The sequence below is a fragment of the Hylobates moloch genome, unplaced genomic scaffold, assembly GCF_009828535.3.
Source record: "Hylobates moloch isolate HMO894 unplaced genomic scaffold, HMol_V3 SCAFFOLD_12, whole genome shotgun sequence".
Lineage (NCBI taxonomy): Eukaryota > Metazoa > Chordata > Mammalia > Primates > Hylobatidae > Hylobates > Hylobates moloch.
In genome coordinates, this window is record NW_026652287.1 from 13,221,047 (window position 1) to 13,238,187 (window position 17,141).

The following is a 17,141-nucleotide window of genomic DNA, read 5'->3' on the forward strand; positions in this document are numbered from 1 at the left end:
TTTGTCTCTTTTTAGGAGCATCTTCCAAAATAAATACTCAGAAACACCTCCCAAGATAAACTACTTGCATGAAAATCCTAGTTCAACCACATAGGTTACAGATGAGGAGGGACAATAGCTTGCTGAATTATATAAAAAGTTAGTGGTCATAGATCATCATTTGGATCTTGTGTCTTGGTTTCTGGTCCAGGGTACTGTGAGATTATCATTCTTCATGATATGATGAACCATGGAGACTTTTAAAAAACGGGGATCGGCAGCATTATCATAATAGAAGGTGGAAAGAATCCAAATGTCCACCAAGAGATGAGTTTGTAGGCTGGCACAGTGGCTCGTACCTGTAATCCCAGCACTTTGGGAGGCCGAGGTGGGTAGATCAACTTGCATCCAGGAGTTCGAGACCGGCCTGGCTAACATGGTGAAACTCCATCTGTACTAAAAATACAAAAAATTAGCTGGTTGTAGTGGCGCACACCTGTAATCCCAGTTTATTGGGAGGCTGAGGCATGAGACTTGCTTCAGCCTGGGAGGCGAATGTTGCAGAGAGCTGAGATTGTGCCACTGCACCACAGCCTGGGCAACAGAGAAAGACTCTGTAACAACAACAACAATAACAAAGTGAATGTATAAACAAATTGTGGTATGGTCATACAGTGGAATATTCTTCTATCACAAAAAGGAATAAAGTACTGTTACATGTTACAATGTGGATGACCTCAAGAATATTAACATTATGCTAAGTGAAATAAGCCAGACACAAAAGGTCATATATTGTATGATTCCATTTATATGAAATATACAGAATAGGTATATCCATGTCAATAGAAAGCAGATTGGCAGTGACCATGGGCTTGGCGGAAGAGGGAATGAGGGCTTTCTTTTGGAATGATGAAAATGTTTTAAGACTTGGCATAGATGGTGGTTGCACAACATTGTGAATGTACTAAATGTCTATGAATTGTTCATTTAAAAATGTCTACTTTAAAATTAACAGTTATGTTGTATGAATTTCACCTCAAAGAAAATAGGGTTGGTCCCAGAACAAGTGGTAGAGGTGTACGGTTTATCTTTTCTCCAATTTATTTTTTGCAACTGTCTTACAAAATAAACCTCTCCCCACCCTGTCCTTCCCTGTAAGTGTCTCATGACTCATGTCATCTAGCCCATCAGAGCCTAACTAGTTTTCATGGCACTTGTTCTAGTTAACATTTATTTTTTCAGAGGTCTTCAGTTTTCTAACTGCATTAATTCATTTCTTTACTTATAATTTTTTTATGGCAAAAACTTCTATCCACTGGGCACTGTGGTGGACACTGGGGAGAGAATTGTGGGCAAAATGAAACCCAGGCTCTGTCCTGAGTGTTTATGATCTAGTAGGGAAGAGACACATTAATCGAACAATCATCCAACAGTCTTCTGTGACAAATGCTATGAAGGAGAAGCGTGACCTAGTGAGAAGGATGTGACCAAGTCCTGAGGTCAGAGGAGGCTTGCTGAAGGAAGTGACAATCAAGTTGAGATTTGAAGATTGTAGGTGTTAAATTGAAAGTTGTTTATCAACCCTTATTATGCACCTGACATTGTGTTTGATGTATGAACTCATGTAGTGCCACCAACAGTCCTTTGAGGGATCTACTGTTATTACCACTTGCATTTTTCAGGAGAAAATGAGGCTCAGAGAGATGAAGTGACTTGCTCAAGGTCACACAGCTAGAAAGTCACGAAACCAGCATTCAAATGCAGGCAACCAGACAGATGTCAACATTTTAGGCACCATGGACAGATCATTGAGTGAGGGATGAAATCATTTTGGGCAGGCCAATGGATCAGGCTGATCTAGATTATAAGTATAAAGCTGGAATGGTCATTCAGAGAGGGAGATCAAACTAGGTGTTCAATTGTTTTAACATCTATTGAATTTTCTAGGCTAGATGCAGTGGCTCTCAGCAGCTTGGGAGGCTGAGGTGGGAGGATAGCTTGAGTCCAGGAGTTTAAGACCAGCCTGAGCAACCTGGCGAGATCCCATCTTTATTATATTTTAAAAAATAAAAATTAAAAAAATAAAAAATTTTCTAACTACGAATCCATGTTTGTTTCTTTTTTCAAAAGAGCATCAATTTCTCAACCATGTTTCTTATTGTTACAAAACTCAATAAAAATCTGAAAGTTGGAAGCCATGACTTGCTTGGTGTAACGTACTGATCGAGAAGGTGGAATCAATTATTAAATATTCAGTAGTGTTAACAGCAATGAGTGATCATGGCAGGCAATGCCCCTAGCATCCCCTAGGTGGCAATAAAGAGCAACAAAGATTATTCCTATGGCCTTTCAAAAAATTAAATGTATGTATTTTAAAGTATGGATGAACATGGTTAAAAACTTCAAGCAGTATGGGAGGGGGTACAGAATCAAGAACAAAAGTCTCCCTTACACCTTCTCCTCCATCATTAATTCCTTTCCCCTCAAATAACCTGTTGAGAATTTCTTGTATACTTTTTGGGGGTATATTTTGTTATAATTATTATAATTATAATTTCCTATAATTATAACTATATAAAAAGTACTTACATCACTCTTCTTTAAAAATGGAAACAATTAGTACTTTTTCCCTTAGCATATCTTTCCATATCAGCATATACAGCTCCACCTCATTTTAAAATTTTAATTAAAAAAATTTTTAAGTAAACAAAAAATTTATTAAAAGAGACAGGGTCTTGCTATACTGCCCAGGCTGGAGTGCAGTGGCTAGTCACAGGTGCAATCATGGCTCACTGCAGCCTCAAAGTCCTGGGCTCAAGTGATCCTCCTGCCTCAGCCTCCTGAGTAGCTGGGACTACAGGCGTGTGCCACCATGTCCTGCCACCTCAGTTTTGTAATGGCTGCAGATTTCATAACAAGAAGAGTTCCATTTACAGAGTTCTTACTGTATACTTGCCTAAGCACTTTCCTTGCTTTAAGCCATTTAATTCTTATAAAGCTTTAAGAGGTGCATTTTGTTATTATCCCAACTTTACATAAGAAAAAACTAAGGCACAAGTAGAGAAGTAACTTGTCCCATGGCACAAAGCTAGTAAGTGGTGAAGTCAGGATTTAGATACAGGAAATTTAACTCTTGAGTCTATGCTCTTAGCCACCATGCAAAACTATTGCTGCATAGATGTACTATATTGCAGTGGTCCCCAATGTTTTTGGCACCAGGGACAGGTTTCGTGAAAGACGATTTTTCCATGGACCAGGGTTGGGGGGATGGTTTTGGGATGATTCAGACACATTATATTTATTGTGTACTTTTCTATTATTATTGCATTGTGATATATAATGAAATAATTATACAGCTCACTATTATGTAGAAACAGTGGGAGCCCTGAGCTTGTTTTCCTGCAGCTAGATGGTTCCATTTGTGTGTGATGGGAGACAATGACAGATCATCAGGCATTAGATTCCCATGAGGAGCATGCAACCTAGATCCCTCGCTTGCGCACTTCACAGTACGGTTCGTGCTCTTACGAGAATCTAATGCCACCACTGATCTGACAGGAGGCAGAGCTCAGGCAGTAATGTGAGCGATGGGGAGCAGCTGTAAATACAGATGAAGCCTTACTTGCTCACCTACTGCTCACCTCCTGCTGTGCAGCCTGGTTCCTAACGGGCCGTGGTACTGGTCCGTGGCCTGGCGATTGGGGACTGCTGCCTTAATATACTGAATCTATCATTTCCTTAAGGTATTTTTTAAAATGTCATAGGATATACTGTTCTAGAATGTACCTGGGACTTTGGGTTTATTCATGTATGGTAAGGCCAATGGATTGGAAGACCATTGCCATTAAAAATATAGTTTTATTGCTTACAGTTCCTGATATGCTTTGGCTGTGTCCCCACCCAAATCTCGTCTCGAAGTGTAGGTCCCATAATTCCCACGTGTCGTGGGAATTTGGTCATTGAATCATGGAGCCGATTACCTCTATGCACTTCTCCTGATAGTGAGTTCTTATGAGATCTGATGGTTTTATAAGGGGCTTTTCCCCTTGTGCTTGGCTCTTCTCTCTCCTGCCTCCTTATGAAGAAGGATTTGTTTGCTTCTCCTTCTGCCATGATTGTGTTTCCTGGGGCTTCCCAGCCATGGGGAACTGTGAGTCAATTAAACTCCTTTTCTTTATAGATTACCCAGTCTCAGGTATTTCTTCATAGCAGTGTGAGAACAGTCTAATACAGTTCCCAAGGGGCAGGAGCACGCCATGCCATGCAGAACCACAGGAGAGAACTTTGAGGGTGGTCACAGCCAGAGAGGATGAGAAGAAAGCCTAGGAAAAGGCCTTTATTGTGGTTTTTGCCAGGAGGAATGGGCGAGGCAAGGTAAGCAGCTGAACAGGCTTAGGATTGGATAGTTTGAATAATTCAGGCCAGCTGTGGGCTATAGGGGTAGTCCCTAACTGTCTGACACCTGACCCTGGGATGATGGGGTAGTCCCTAACTGTCTGACACCTGACCCTGGGATGATTAGGGCAGAGGAAACTTGCCTCTCTGAGTGGAAAAGCCAGAGAGAGGAGGTTGTTCAGAGTATGAGCTCTGAATTGGTTGGACTGCGTATTGCAGGAAGATCATCTGCTATCTCTCGGAATGAGCTAACCCTGGGACAGACAGTCTCTTTCAGGTTGGTGAGTCCCCAAGATGTCAAGCCTCATAAGATATAAAAAATGAAAAATGTGATTAATACATATACATAGCATAAACTTTATTATTTTATCTATTTTAAAGTGTACAGTTCAGTGACATTAAGTACATTTACATTGTTTTGCAGCCATCATCACTATCCATCCACAGAAGTTTTTTCATTTTGCAAAACTGATACTTTATGCCCATTAAACAGTAACTCCTCATTCCATCTTACCCTTGACCCCAGCAACCACCATTTTGCTTTCTGTCTGTATAAATTTTGCTACTGCAAGTATCTCAGATGTATGGAATCAAACAGTATTTGTCCTTCTGTAACTGGCTTATTTCACTTAGCATAATGTCTTTGAGTTTGATCTATGTTGTAGCATGTATCAGAATTTCCTTCCTTTTTAAGGCTGAATCATATTTTATTGTATGTATACACCACAGCTTGTTTATCCATTTGTCTATTGATGGACAGTTGGGTTGCTTCTACCTTTTGGCTATTGTGAATAATCCTTCTAAGAAAACAGGTATACAAATATTTCTTCATGTCTCTTTGAATTGTTTTGGGTATACAGAAATGGAATTGCCAGATCCTATGGTAATTCTATTTTTAATTTTTGGGGAATTGCCATACTGTTTTTCATAGCCACAGTACCATTTCCCACTAACAGTACACAAGAGTTTCAGTCTCTCCATATCCTCCTATATTTTCTTCAGAAATTGTATCATTTTAGGTTTTACATTTAGCTCTATGATCTATTTTGAATCAATTTTTATGTATGGTGTGAGCTATGGGTTGAAGTTCATCTGTGGGCATATGGATGTCCAGTTATCCCAGCATCATTTGTTAAAAACACTATTCTTTCTCCATTGGATGACCTTTGCACCTTTGCCAAAAATCAATTTACAGCCAGGTGCCGTGGCTTATGCCTGTAATCCCAGCACTTTGGGAGGTCTAGGTGGGAGGATTGCTTGAGCCCAAGAGTTTGAGACCAGCCCTGAGCAACACAGTGAGACCTCATCACTACAAAAAGTAAAAAAATTAGCTAGACATGGTGGCATGCACCTGTGGCCCCAGCTACTTGTGGGGCTGAGGCAGGAGGATCGTGTGAGCCCAGGTGGTGGAGGCTTCCATGAGCCATGATCGCACTGCACTCCAGCTGGGAGAGAGAGAGACACCCTGTCTCAAAAACAAAAACAAAAACAAAAACAAAATCAATTGACTTAGTCTAGTGGTGGCTCATACTTGTTGTCCCAGCTACCTGAGAGGCTGAGGTGGGAGGATCACTTGAGGCCAGGAGTTCAGACCAGCCTGGGCAACATAGGGAGACTCTGTCTCAAAAACAAAACAAAACAAAACAAAAACAATTAACCATATATGTGTAGGTCTATTTGTGAAGTCTCTATTTTGTTTCCTTCATCTATGTGTCTGTCTTATCAATACCACACTGTCTTTTTTTTTTTTTTGGAGACAGGGTCTCGCTCTGTCACCCATGCTGGAGTGCAGTGCATGATCATAGTTCACTGTAACCTTGAACTCCTAGGCTCTAGCCTCCTAAGTGGCTAAGACTATATTCATGTACCACTATGTCTGGCTAATTAAAGAAAACTGTAGAGATGGAGTCCTGCTATGTTGCCTAGGCTGGTCTTAAACTCCTGGCCTCATACGATCCTCCCACCTCAGCCTCCCAAAACTTATAGGTGTGAGCCACTGTGCCCAGCCTCACACTGTCTCAATTACTGTAATTTTATGGCAAGTCTTGAAATCAGGCAGTGTGACTTCTCCAACTTTGCTTTTCTTTGTCAATATTATTTCAGCAATTCCAGTTCTTTTGCCTTTCTATATAAATTTTAGACCCCACTTGTTAGTTTCTGCAAAAAGTCTTGCTGAGATTTTGATTAGACCATAGAATTATGGTCTTTAATATTAATTCACAAATTTAATATTCCTACTACTTTTCATTTTTTTTCCTTTAAATACTAATTCCCATCTGGTTTCATTTCCCTATAGGCCAAAGGACTTCCTTTAGCATTTCTTGTAATGCAGATCTGCTGGCAACAAAGTCTCTAAGTTTTTAACTAAAAATATCTTTATTTTGCTTTTGTTGTTGAAGAATATTTTCACTAGAGCTTGACACCTTTTTTCTTTCAGCATTTTATAGTTGTCATTCTACTCTATTCCGTATTTAATTGTTTCTGATGAGAAGCCAATTATCTTGATTCCAAGACTTGGAAAAAAAGAGAAGTCAATAATCATTTTTACCTTTGTTTCCATGTATGTGATGTATCATTTTTCCCTCTGGCTGCCTTTTAGATTTTTTCTTTTTCCAGTAATTTGCCTAGGTATGTTTTCCTTTGAATTTATCCTGATTGTTTTTTTTTCTAGCTTCTTGGATATGTAGGTTGATATTTTTAATACACTTTGGAAACATTTAAATCAATTTTTCTTAAACTTTTAAAATGCTCCATTCTTTCTCTCCTTTTATTTTTAGGACTCTAATTACATATATGGTAGAATGCTTGACACTTTTCTGCAAATCACTGAGGCTCTGCTTATTTTTTTCTTTAAATCTTTTTTCTTGCTGCTGCTTCAGTTTGGATAATTTTTATTTACCTGTCTTCAAGATCATTGCTCCTTTCTTCTGTATGTTTAATCCCATGCAAATAATTTATTTCAGGATTTGTTTTCTTAGTTCTAGGATTTCCAGGGGTTTTTAAAATTTTTAAAATTTTTTTTTACATTCCATAGCTTCATGAAACTCACCACCTCTTCACCTATTATATTAATCTATTCCTCTAGATTCTTTAACACACGTATTGGAGTTATTGTAAAATATTTGCCTACTCATTTCAACATCTGCATTGTCTTTGGGTCTGTTTCTATTAACTATTTTTTCTCTTGACTATCACAGTTTCCTGCTCATTCACATGTTTAGTGAATGAAATTTTTTTTTTTTTTGAGACGGAGTCTTGCTCTGTCACCCAGGCTGGAGTGCAATAGTGTGATCTCGGCTCACTGCAACCTCTGCTTCCTGGGTTCACACCATTCTCCTGCCTCAGCCTCCCAAGCAGCTGGGACTACAGACGCCCACCACCTTGCCTGGCTAACTTTTTGTACTTTTAGTAGAGATGGGGTTTTTCCGTGTTAGCCAGATGGTCTCCATCTCCTGATCTCATGATCCATCCACCTCGGCCTCCCAAAGTGCTAAGATTACAGGTGTGAGCCACCGCGCCTGGCCCAGTGATTTTAAAATTTTATACTGCACATTGTAGATAACAAAGCAGAGGCTCTGGATTCTATTATCTTTCTCAGAAAAGTGTTGAGTTTTGTTTTAACTGGTAGTGAAATTACTAGTGACTCATTCTTATGTTACAAAGGCATGGTTTGGGGCTTCTTTTGGGTGGGTCCATTTTGGTTTTGTGCCTTCTACATACTAGTTCTTGGATGTGGTCTTTCTGACTAATTTGTGACCCCTCTGGGTTTTAACAGACTGAGGAGTTTAAGCTCCTCTAATTTGGTAGAACTTGAGCTCCAAACTCTGCCTCCCCAGCACTGATCAGTGCAGTTCTTTGCATTCTCCTCCAGCATTTTTGTTTTGTTTTGTTTTCTGTTGGGCTTCACAAATACAGTTTAAGAGTCAGCCAAGGATTTGAGGGGAGTTTATATACAGATTTTTTAGGTCCCTTTTCTGTGGCTCTATCATTTCTGGGATTTCTCTCATCAAATTCCAGCCACCATGGGGGCCCCAAACTCTAACCTGTGATTCTGCAGCCTAATAAGACTATTGCTTTCGGCTTGAGCTCTGTTCTCTGTGTGCTATGCAGACCGGGTGACCCTTCAGAGGAAAAGCCAGGTAAGTGTGGATGATTCCCATTTTATGAGGATTCTTACTGCCTCTCTAGTTTTTATTTGTTCTCAAGTGTCTTCAATTTGTAAAAATGTTTTGTTCAGAGTTTGTAGCTGTACTAGGCGGTGGAATTCGCCCAATATAAGTTACTCCTCCACTACTAAAATCCAGAAATCTAATTAGTTTCTATTGATGGACATTTTTGCTTCTCATTTCGAACTTTCGCAAATAACACTGCCTTGGTATATCCATACAATGTGACTGATTCACATATCCTAGCTCACATATCATAGTTTTCTGAGTAAAATAATGGGAATAATTTCTAATATGGAATCACTAGGTCCAAGGGTACATACCTTTACGCTTTTGCTAGAAATTGTCAAATTTATCTCCAAAAGTGTTGCAGCAATGATGTTTGTGATATCTGTTTCTCACATCCTCCTCAACACTAAGCAGTATTAATTTTAAAATTTTTTTGGTAGTCTGATTAATAAAAATTGTATGCCATTGGTTTCCTATGCTTTTGTTGATTTATGAGTGAGGTGGACTAACTTTTCATTATTAGTCATTCTACTTATACTTTACTTGGGTACAGAAATTTTCATTTATTAGAATAAAAATTTCTGAGAGCTACTGTTTACTGAGCAGTTCTTTTTTTTTTTTTTTTTTTTCGAGACAGAGTCTCACTCTGTCACCAGGCTGGAGTGCAGTGGCATGATCTCAGCTCACTGCAACCTCCGACTCCCTGGTTCAAGTGATTTTCCTGCCTCAGCCTCCTGAGTAGCTGGGATTACAGGCATGTGCCACCACATCCAGCCAATTTTTTTTTTTGTATAATTAGTAGAGACGGGGTTTCACCATGTTGGCCAGGATGGTCTTGACTGCCTGACCTCATGATCCACCCACCTCTGCCTCCCAAAGTGCTGGGATTATAGGTGTGAGCCACCGCACCTGGCCTACTGAGCAATTCTTAAGGCAGGTCCTGACTGGACAATCCTACCCTTCTTGCTGCAGTTTTTTTCGGAATGGGCACATAACCCAGACTGGAGCACTGGGTTCAGGAATGGTTGTATGACCTAACTGTTATAGTGAGAATACAGTGGGGCTTTTGTCTGAAGGTTTAGGGTAGAGAGGACCTCCTTCTCTCGGGACATTGATGAGGAAGTTTGTAGCCTGAAGAGCTACTCCCATGAGAGAAGCCACTTTGAGGTCAAAGAATACACAAAGTGGACAAAGCTGAGAAAATCAAAGGGAAACAGAGCCTATTGAATGTGTGATGTGCTGAATCAAACCAGCCTTGAAGTTTGTCTTCTATTTGAAATTTTCCATTGTGAGAACTGGTAACTGCCCTTATTAAAGTGAGTTGGATTTTCTGTTGCTTACAACCCAAAGCATCCTAAATCATATACTCGGATGGACTCATATTCTTCAACAGTAGAAATGTAGCTGTTTTTTCTTTTCTTTCCTGTGTATATTAATTATTGTGCATAGAAAATATATCTTAGACATTGAAGTGAGACCTCAGAGCTTCTTAAATATCGAATAAGCAGGCTGGGAGCAGTGGCTCGTGCCTATAATCCCAGCACTTTAGGAGGTCAAAGTGGGGAGATCACTTGAGTTCAGGAGTTCAAGACCAGCCTGGCCAACATGGCAAAACCCGGTGGCTACTAAAAATACAAAAATTGGCTGGGCGTGGTGGCTCATGCCTGTAATCCCAGCTACTGGGAAGGCTGAGGCAGGAGAATCACTTGAATCTAGGGGGTGAAGGTTGCAGTGAGCTGAGATTGTGCCACTGCATTCCAGCCTGGGCAACAGAGTGAGACTCCGTCTCAAAAACAACAACAACAACAACAACAACAACAGATCAAATAAGCAATCCCAAAAGGAATGTGTTATAATTAATGCAAATCTGCTGTAAAAGTTCATCTCACAGAAATTTATGTCAAGCTTGCAACAAATTAGGGACAATGGGTAATAGGCTATTAGGTCATTGCATACTGTTATGTGTAGAAAGTAGTCCTGTTATTTTTGCTTAGTTATGAACTATGAGAGTTAGTTTATCATTTATGGGAGTTAATTGAGTGTAATGATTAAGATCATGGATTTTGGAATCAAATGGCCCAACATTCAGCAGTTGTGTGACCTCAGACAAATTATTTAACTCTTCCATGACTGAGTTTCCTCAGATGCAAAGAGAAGTTAATGGTATTTATATCTAGGGTTGTTAATAATGATCAAATGAGAGATTATGTCAAAGTTTTAGCAGAATGCCTGGCAAAAAGCAAGCCATAATGTTTGTTATTATAATAATGTTTGTTATTATAGTTATCCATAATGTTTGTTATTATAGTTACCCACTTTTTTTTTTTTTTTTGAGACAGAGTCTTGCTCTATTGCCCAGGCTGGAGTGCAGTGGCGCGATCTCTGCTCACTGCAAACTCCGCCTGCTGGGTTCACGCCATTCTCTTGCCTCAGCCTCCTGAGTAGCTGGGAGTACAGGCACCCGCCACCACGCCCGGCTAATTTTTTGTATTTTTAGTAGAGATGGGGTTTCACCATGTTAGCCAGGATGGTCTCAATCTCCTGACCTCGTGATCCACCCACCTCGGCCTCCCAAAGTGCTGGGATTACAGGCGTGAGCCACCACGCCCAGCCCCCCCTCTTTTTTTTTCAATAGTTAAACAACTACTTCGGGGCAGAAGAGCTAAGTTTAGAATTGTAGAATATAGAGACTGAAGAACAAGCCCCACTGAGCCAGTGTTGGCATTTGATGATCTTATCCACCTTGAATTTCTAAGGAACAGAGGTGTGACTAATTGAATCTACATCATTTTTGAAAAGTTCCCGATCAGAAATAAGTCTTAGAGGGAGATAGCCCAAAAATTACCATCAGAGATCAGCCAAAAATCTGGTTCCAAAGCAACAGTTGCTCAGTTTTTGTTTTACTGAAAGTTTATTACTCTAGAACATCTTGCTTCTTTGCTTCATCAAAGCTGTGTGATTTTCTTCCAGTTTGTTTCTGGATCCTACACTAACTCAGAGAGTATAAAAGGCAAAGAAATATGGTATTTGTCAATTTGTTAGGGAACACTCTAAATTGTCTTTCACCATTTTTCCCACTAGGGGGCATCCCAGGCACAAAGGAGGCTGGGGTTCATTTGGGTCTATCTTTTCTTTTTCTCTTCTTTTCTCTTCTCCTTTTCTCTTTCTTTTTCTTTTCTTTTGTTTTTTGAGACAGAGTTTTGCTCTTGTGGCCCACACTGGAGTGCAGTGGCACGATCTCGGCTCACTGCAACCTCCGCCCCCTGGGTTCAGGCGGTTCTACTGCCTCAGCTTCCTGAGTAGCTGAGATTACAAGCATGCACCACCACGCTCGGCTAATTTTTGTATTTTTAGTAGACATGGGGTTTCGCCATGTTGGCCAGGCTGTTCTCGAAGTTCTGACCTCAGGTGATCCTCCTACCTCGGCCTCCCAAAGTGCTGGGATTACAGGCATGAGCCACCACGCCCAGCCGGGTCTCTATCTTCTTGAAATTATTTTTTGGTATAAGTCGATTTTCATTTCTTCCTTTTTCTAAACCATCACGATAAGGAATATGTGAGAAAGTTTTGAGACAGGATTTACAGCCAATACCTTGGTTAGCTTCATCTTGCTTTAAAATTCAAGTTTAAATCTTGTCAGATAACACTGTAAAAATAAAGCTACGATGATGGAGGAAGCTTTGAGTCAGTTTTCTTCTTCCATTTCTCTCTACCTTTACACCCTCATTCATTCATTCGTTCATTCATTCATTAAATAACTATTGGAAACTTATGTGCCAGGTACCAAGCTAGGGACCAGGAAGACAGAGGTGAACAAGATGAACATGGTCCCTGCCCTCATGGGGGCTCATGATCTGCTGGGAAAGACAGATATTAAATGGTAATTGTGCAAACTGTATCTAACTACCATTGTGATATGACCTTGAGTGAAACCATGGGGAAGCGTGAGCGTGCAAAAGGGAGACCCTCGTGTTCTTGAAACGTTGGCATATCAGAGAAGGCACCTCTGAACAAGAGGCACTTAATCTGAGATAAAGGAGTGGACATTAGCCAGGAGGAAGGGCACATGGGGAAAAGAACCTTTCACTCATTCAACAAATAGCTATAGCGTATCTGCCATGGGCCAAGCCCTAGTCTAGATGCTGGGGATACATCAGTGAACAGAATGGACAAGGTCTCTGCCCTCACAAGGTCAACATCCTAGGGGGAGGAGATAGATAATAAAGAAGATAATAAATAAGTAAACAGCTAAATAAACAAAAATATTGTTAGTGGTGGCAAACCCCATGGAGGAAGTAAAACAGGGTGGTGTGATAGCAAGTGATGAGGGGTGGGGTGGCTGCCTTAGAGATGGGCTTAGGTTGGTCTTCTCTGAGAAGCTGTGACCTAGGGCATGGGGAAGAAAGGACCAGCTATGTGACAATCTGGAGAATGGTGTTATGAATGGAGGAAACAGCACACACAAGGCCTTGAGACCAGAATGATCTTGTCATGTTTGGGGCCAGTGTGTGGCTGCAGCTGAGTAGGGTGGGGGCGAGGTAGAAGATGAGATCTGAGAGGCAGCCAAGGGTCTGATCATGTAGGGCTTGGCGGGGCATCACTGAAAGTTTGGATTTTAAAACACCACATGTTCTCACTCGTAAGTGGGAGTTGAACAATGAGAACACATGGACACAGGGAGGGGAACATCACACACTGGAGCCTGTTGGGGCGGGGGCAAGGGGAGGGAGAGCATTAGGATAAATACTTAATGGATGCAGGACTTAAAACCTAGATGATGGGTTGATAGGTGCAGCAAACCACCATGGCACACATATACCTATGTAACAAACCTCCACATTCTGCACATGTATCCCAGAACTTACAGTTAAAAAATAAAAAAAAGTTTGGATTTTAGTCCAGAAGAGTAGATGCTCCAGAATGAGCAGTCCTTTTGACACTGAAGAAGAGAACAGACTTGCTGGCACCAGAGCCCATATCTAGGGGACCATCAGCTTGTTAATGTCCCTTGGTCTTTTATTCAGAAGACAAAAAAATGAAGAATAAACAAAGTTGTGGAAAATGTACTGGTTTCACCTACCAAGGATGAAAGGGCAAAATTACAAGAATGGGTTCCTGATCACTGGTCAATGAGGGCAAATGCTTGTCTTAACTACAAAAGAAACACCAACTCAACTAAAAAGCCTGCTTGTCGAGGCAAAGTAGCATTTTGTGATTGGGGGTTAAAGACTGACCTTCCAGCTTTTAAAAATAAAGACCTTTTTAAGGATGCACAAAAAAAGTTTGGATTTTAAAGGCTGGGTATAGTGGCTTACACCTATAATCCCAGCACTTTTGGAGGCAGAGGCGGGAGGATTGCTTGAGGCCAGAAGTTTGAGACCAGTCTGGGCCACATAGCAAGACTCCCATCTCTTCCAAAAAAGAAAGTTTGAGTTTTAATTCCATGGGCAGTCACTGGGTGTGTGAGTCGGGTTTCAGCAGAGGAATGATGTGATTAAGTCGAGGTTTTGATATAACCCTGGCTGCTGTGTGTGTTTTTTAAGTGAATGGATGTGAAAGCAAGATGCAGTAGACAGAATAATGCTCCCCAAAAGATATCCCCATACAAACACCTGGAAATTGTGAATATGTTGGGTTACATAGTAAAGAGGAATTAAGGGAGCAGATGGAATTAAGGTTGCTAATCAGCTGACCTTAAGGAGATTATCCTGGATCATCCAGGTGGACCCAAAGTAATGACAAGGGTCCCTAAGTGGGGAAGAGAGAGGAAAAGGAGTCAGAACAAAAGAGATGCGTGTGAAAAAGGCATCTTAAGGGGAGGAGACAGATAATAAAGAAGATAATAAATAAATAAATGGTGACTTTGCTGCCTTTGAAGATGGAAGGGGGCCCTGAGTCAAGGCATGTAGATAGCTTCTAGAAGGTGGAAAAGGCAAGAAAAAGGATTCTCTCTATGAGCTTCCAGAAAGGAATCCAACCCTGCTGTCATCTTGATTTTGGTCCAGCAAGACCCATTTTAGACTTCTGACCTCCAGAACTGCAAGATAATAAATTTGGTTGTTTTAAGTCACCAAGTTTGTAATAGTTGTTAAATCAGAGAGCCCTGTAAGAAAGCTACTGTAGGACTGGCGCAGTGGCTCATGCCTTTAATCCCAGCACTTTGGGAAGCTGAGGTGGGCGGATCACTTGAGGCCAGGAGTTTGAGACCAGCCTGGCCAACATGGCAAAACTCTGTCTCTACTAAAAATACAAAAAATTAGCTGGGCATGGTGGTGCACGCCTGTAGTCCCAGCTACTCAGGAGGCTGAGGCAGAAGAATTGCTTGAAACTGGGAGGCAGAGGTTGTAGTGAGCCAAGATCATGCCACTGTACTCTAGCCTGGGCAACAGAGCAAGACTCTGTCTCAAAGAAAAAAAAAAGCTACTGTAATTGTTTAGATGAGCTTTGGTAATGGCTCAAGAAATACTTATTTACCTTCCCTCCTAGGCGTGCGTTAGGTCCTCCTTCTTGGGGGTGATCAGGCCATTTCTACATAGGCAGAATTTGGCCTTTTATGAGTTCCTCCCAATACTTTCACTCCAAAGTACAACTAGTCCCCATGCATGGGATTCCACGTGACCTGGGGGAGTAAATACTTGGTCACAGTGCCAGGAGCAGACAGCTTGGGTGCATCAGTGAACCAGTGTGGGTGCAAACTGGGAAAGTCTACACTGGAACAGGAAGAGAGATGAACGCCATGACCGGGTCATTGCAGGTTTGACTGGGTGCTCGCCCGAGGTTTGGAACAGGTACTCGAGATGAAACTCTCTGATGCCTCATGCAGGCAACGCACAGAGGCAACTTTGCACTTCCCTCTCCTGACCCCTGATAAATAGATATCTACTGGAATGAATGAATGAATGTACTGGAAAGGGAATTCCTTCTTTCTGTGGCTTCTCCAGCGAGTGTAAGTGATGCCTGAGTCGTCTTTATGCCTGCCTCTCTGTGCTTTTCCAAACCAGAATTCGAAGTGTCTTGGTGCAGGGACCTATGTTTATAGGGCAATTCCCTAGACTTAAATATTCATGAGTATTTTTTAAGAATTGGTTGTAACCCATGAGTATGAACGTTATCTTACAAGATTTTTTGTTTTTTGGTAATTGGTGGCCCAGAACTGTCTCTTATATTTAGAAGCCTGAATCTAGGGTTACGTATCAAGATACATGCATCATGCTGTTTTGCTGAATGCAGCTGTCCTGCTGTAGGCCAAAGGTAATTTGCTGATCCAGGAGCTGAGGCCAGCGATTTTATGTCTGCATCTGTTTCTGCCTATAACTTGTGGGCAGAGACAGGGCAACTTCAAGAGCTGTAGCTCTATCAGCCTTAGCAGCGCAAAGAACGGTAGGACAGGGACTGAGCCTTCCTTCCCTTCAGTATAGCCAGTGTGTTCGCCTGCAAAGTGACGGCATAATACTTTGTTCATGCCTCTGTCTGGGCACTCTCGTGTTTCCTTCTCATTGTTTGTGTGTGTCTGTTCCCCCCACTAGACTACTGCCACCTTCTCAGGGGTCTCTCTTAAACATATTGGAATTTCCAAAGACCAGCCCAGTTTCTGTGGTTGAGCAGGTGCTCTATAAATATTGGTTAGAGAAGGAGCTGGATGAGAGTGACAACACCACAGGGAAATTGAAAAGCTATGAGGAGGCTGGGCGTGGTGGCTCACACCTGTAATCCCAGCACTTTGGGAGGCCAAGGTGTGTGGATCACCTGAGGTCAGGAGTTCGAGACCAGCCTGGCCAACACGGTGAAACCCCGTCTCTACTAAAAATACAAAAAATTAGCCAGGCGTGGTGGTGCATACCTGTAATCCCAACTACTTGGGAAGCTGAGGCAGGAGAATTGCTTGAATCCGGGAGGTGGAGGTTGCAGTTAGCAGAGATTGTGCCATTGCACTCCAGCCTGGGCAATAAGAGTGAAACTCCATCTCAAAAAAAAAAAAAAAAAAAAAGGAAAAGCTATTACATTACTTTGCCCTGCATATGGACGATATGGAAGGTATAGTAAGAAGCAGTATGCTTAATGTGGACACTGTTTGTTTTTTTTTTTTTTTGCCTAGCAAATCTCTGTCCTTTTTCTTGTAAAAGCACTTTGGTTTTCCTTTGGGGAACCACCCTTCCCGCACCCTCAATCTATAAAGTTTGAGTGGAGCTGACCTCACATTCAGTTCCACTGATTGAATCCTGACTTCAAGCCTGGCCAATGAGGGCACCACACGCCCCTGGCCCCAGCATCCATTTGTGTTGGTACAGTGGCCACACCTGTTTGTTAATGACTGGTATCCATTTTGATAGGTCGGTTTCTGTTTTGTATCAATTGTTCATTATATTGAATTGAACCATTCCCCCCCCCAACCCGCCCCCCGCCACCGGAGCTATTGGGGAGAAACACTGTCTTTCCACAGGCATTGCTAAGCTGGTAGGAAAACGTCCAAAGCTGTTGGCTGTCGTCTTGTCTCTATTAAACTAAAATGAACTCAGCAAGTTGGGGCTGAGACATGGAAAGGGACACGTTTCCAAAAATCCTGCGCACCAGGATCCAGCTGCCTCTGAAGCT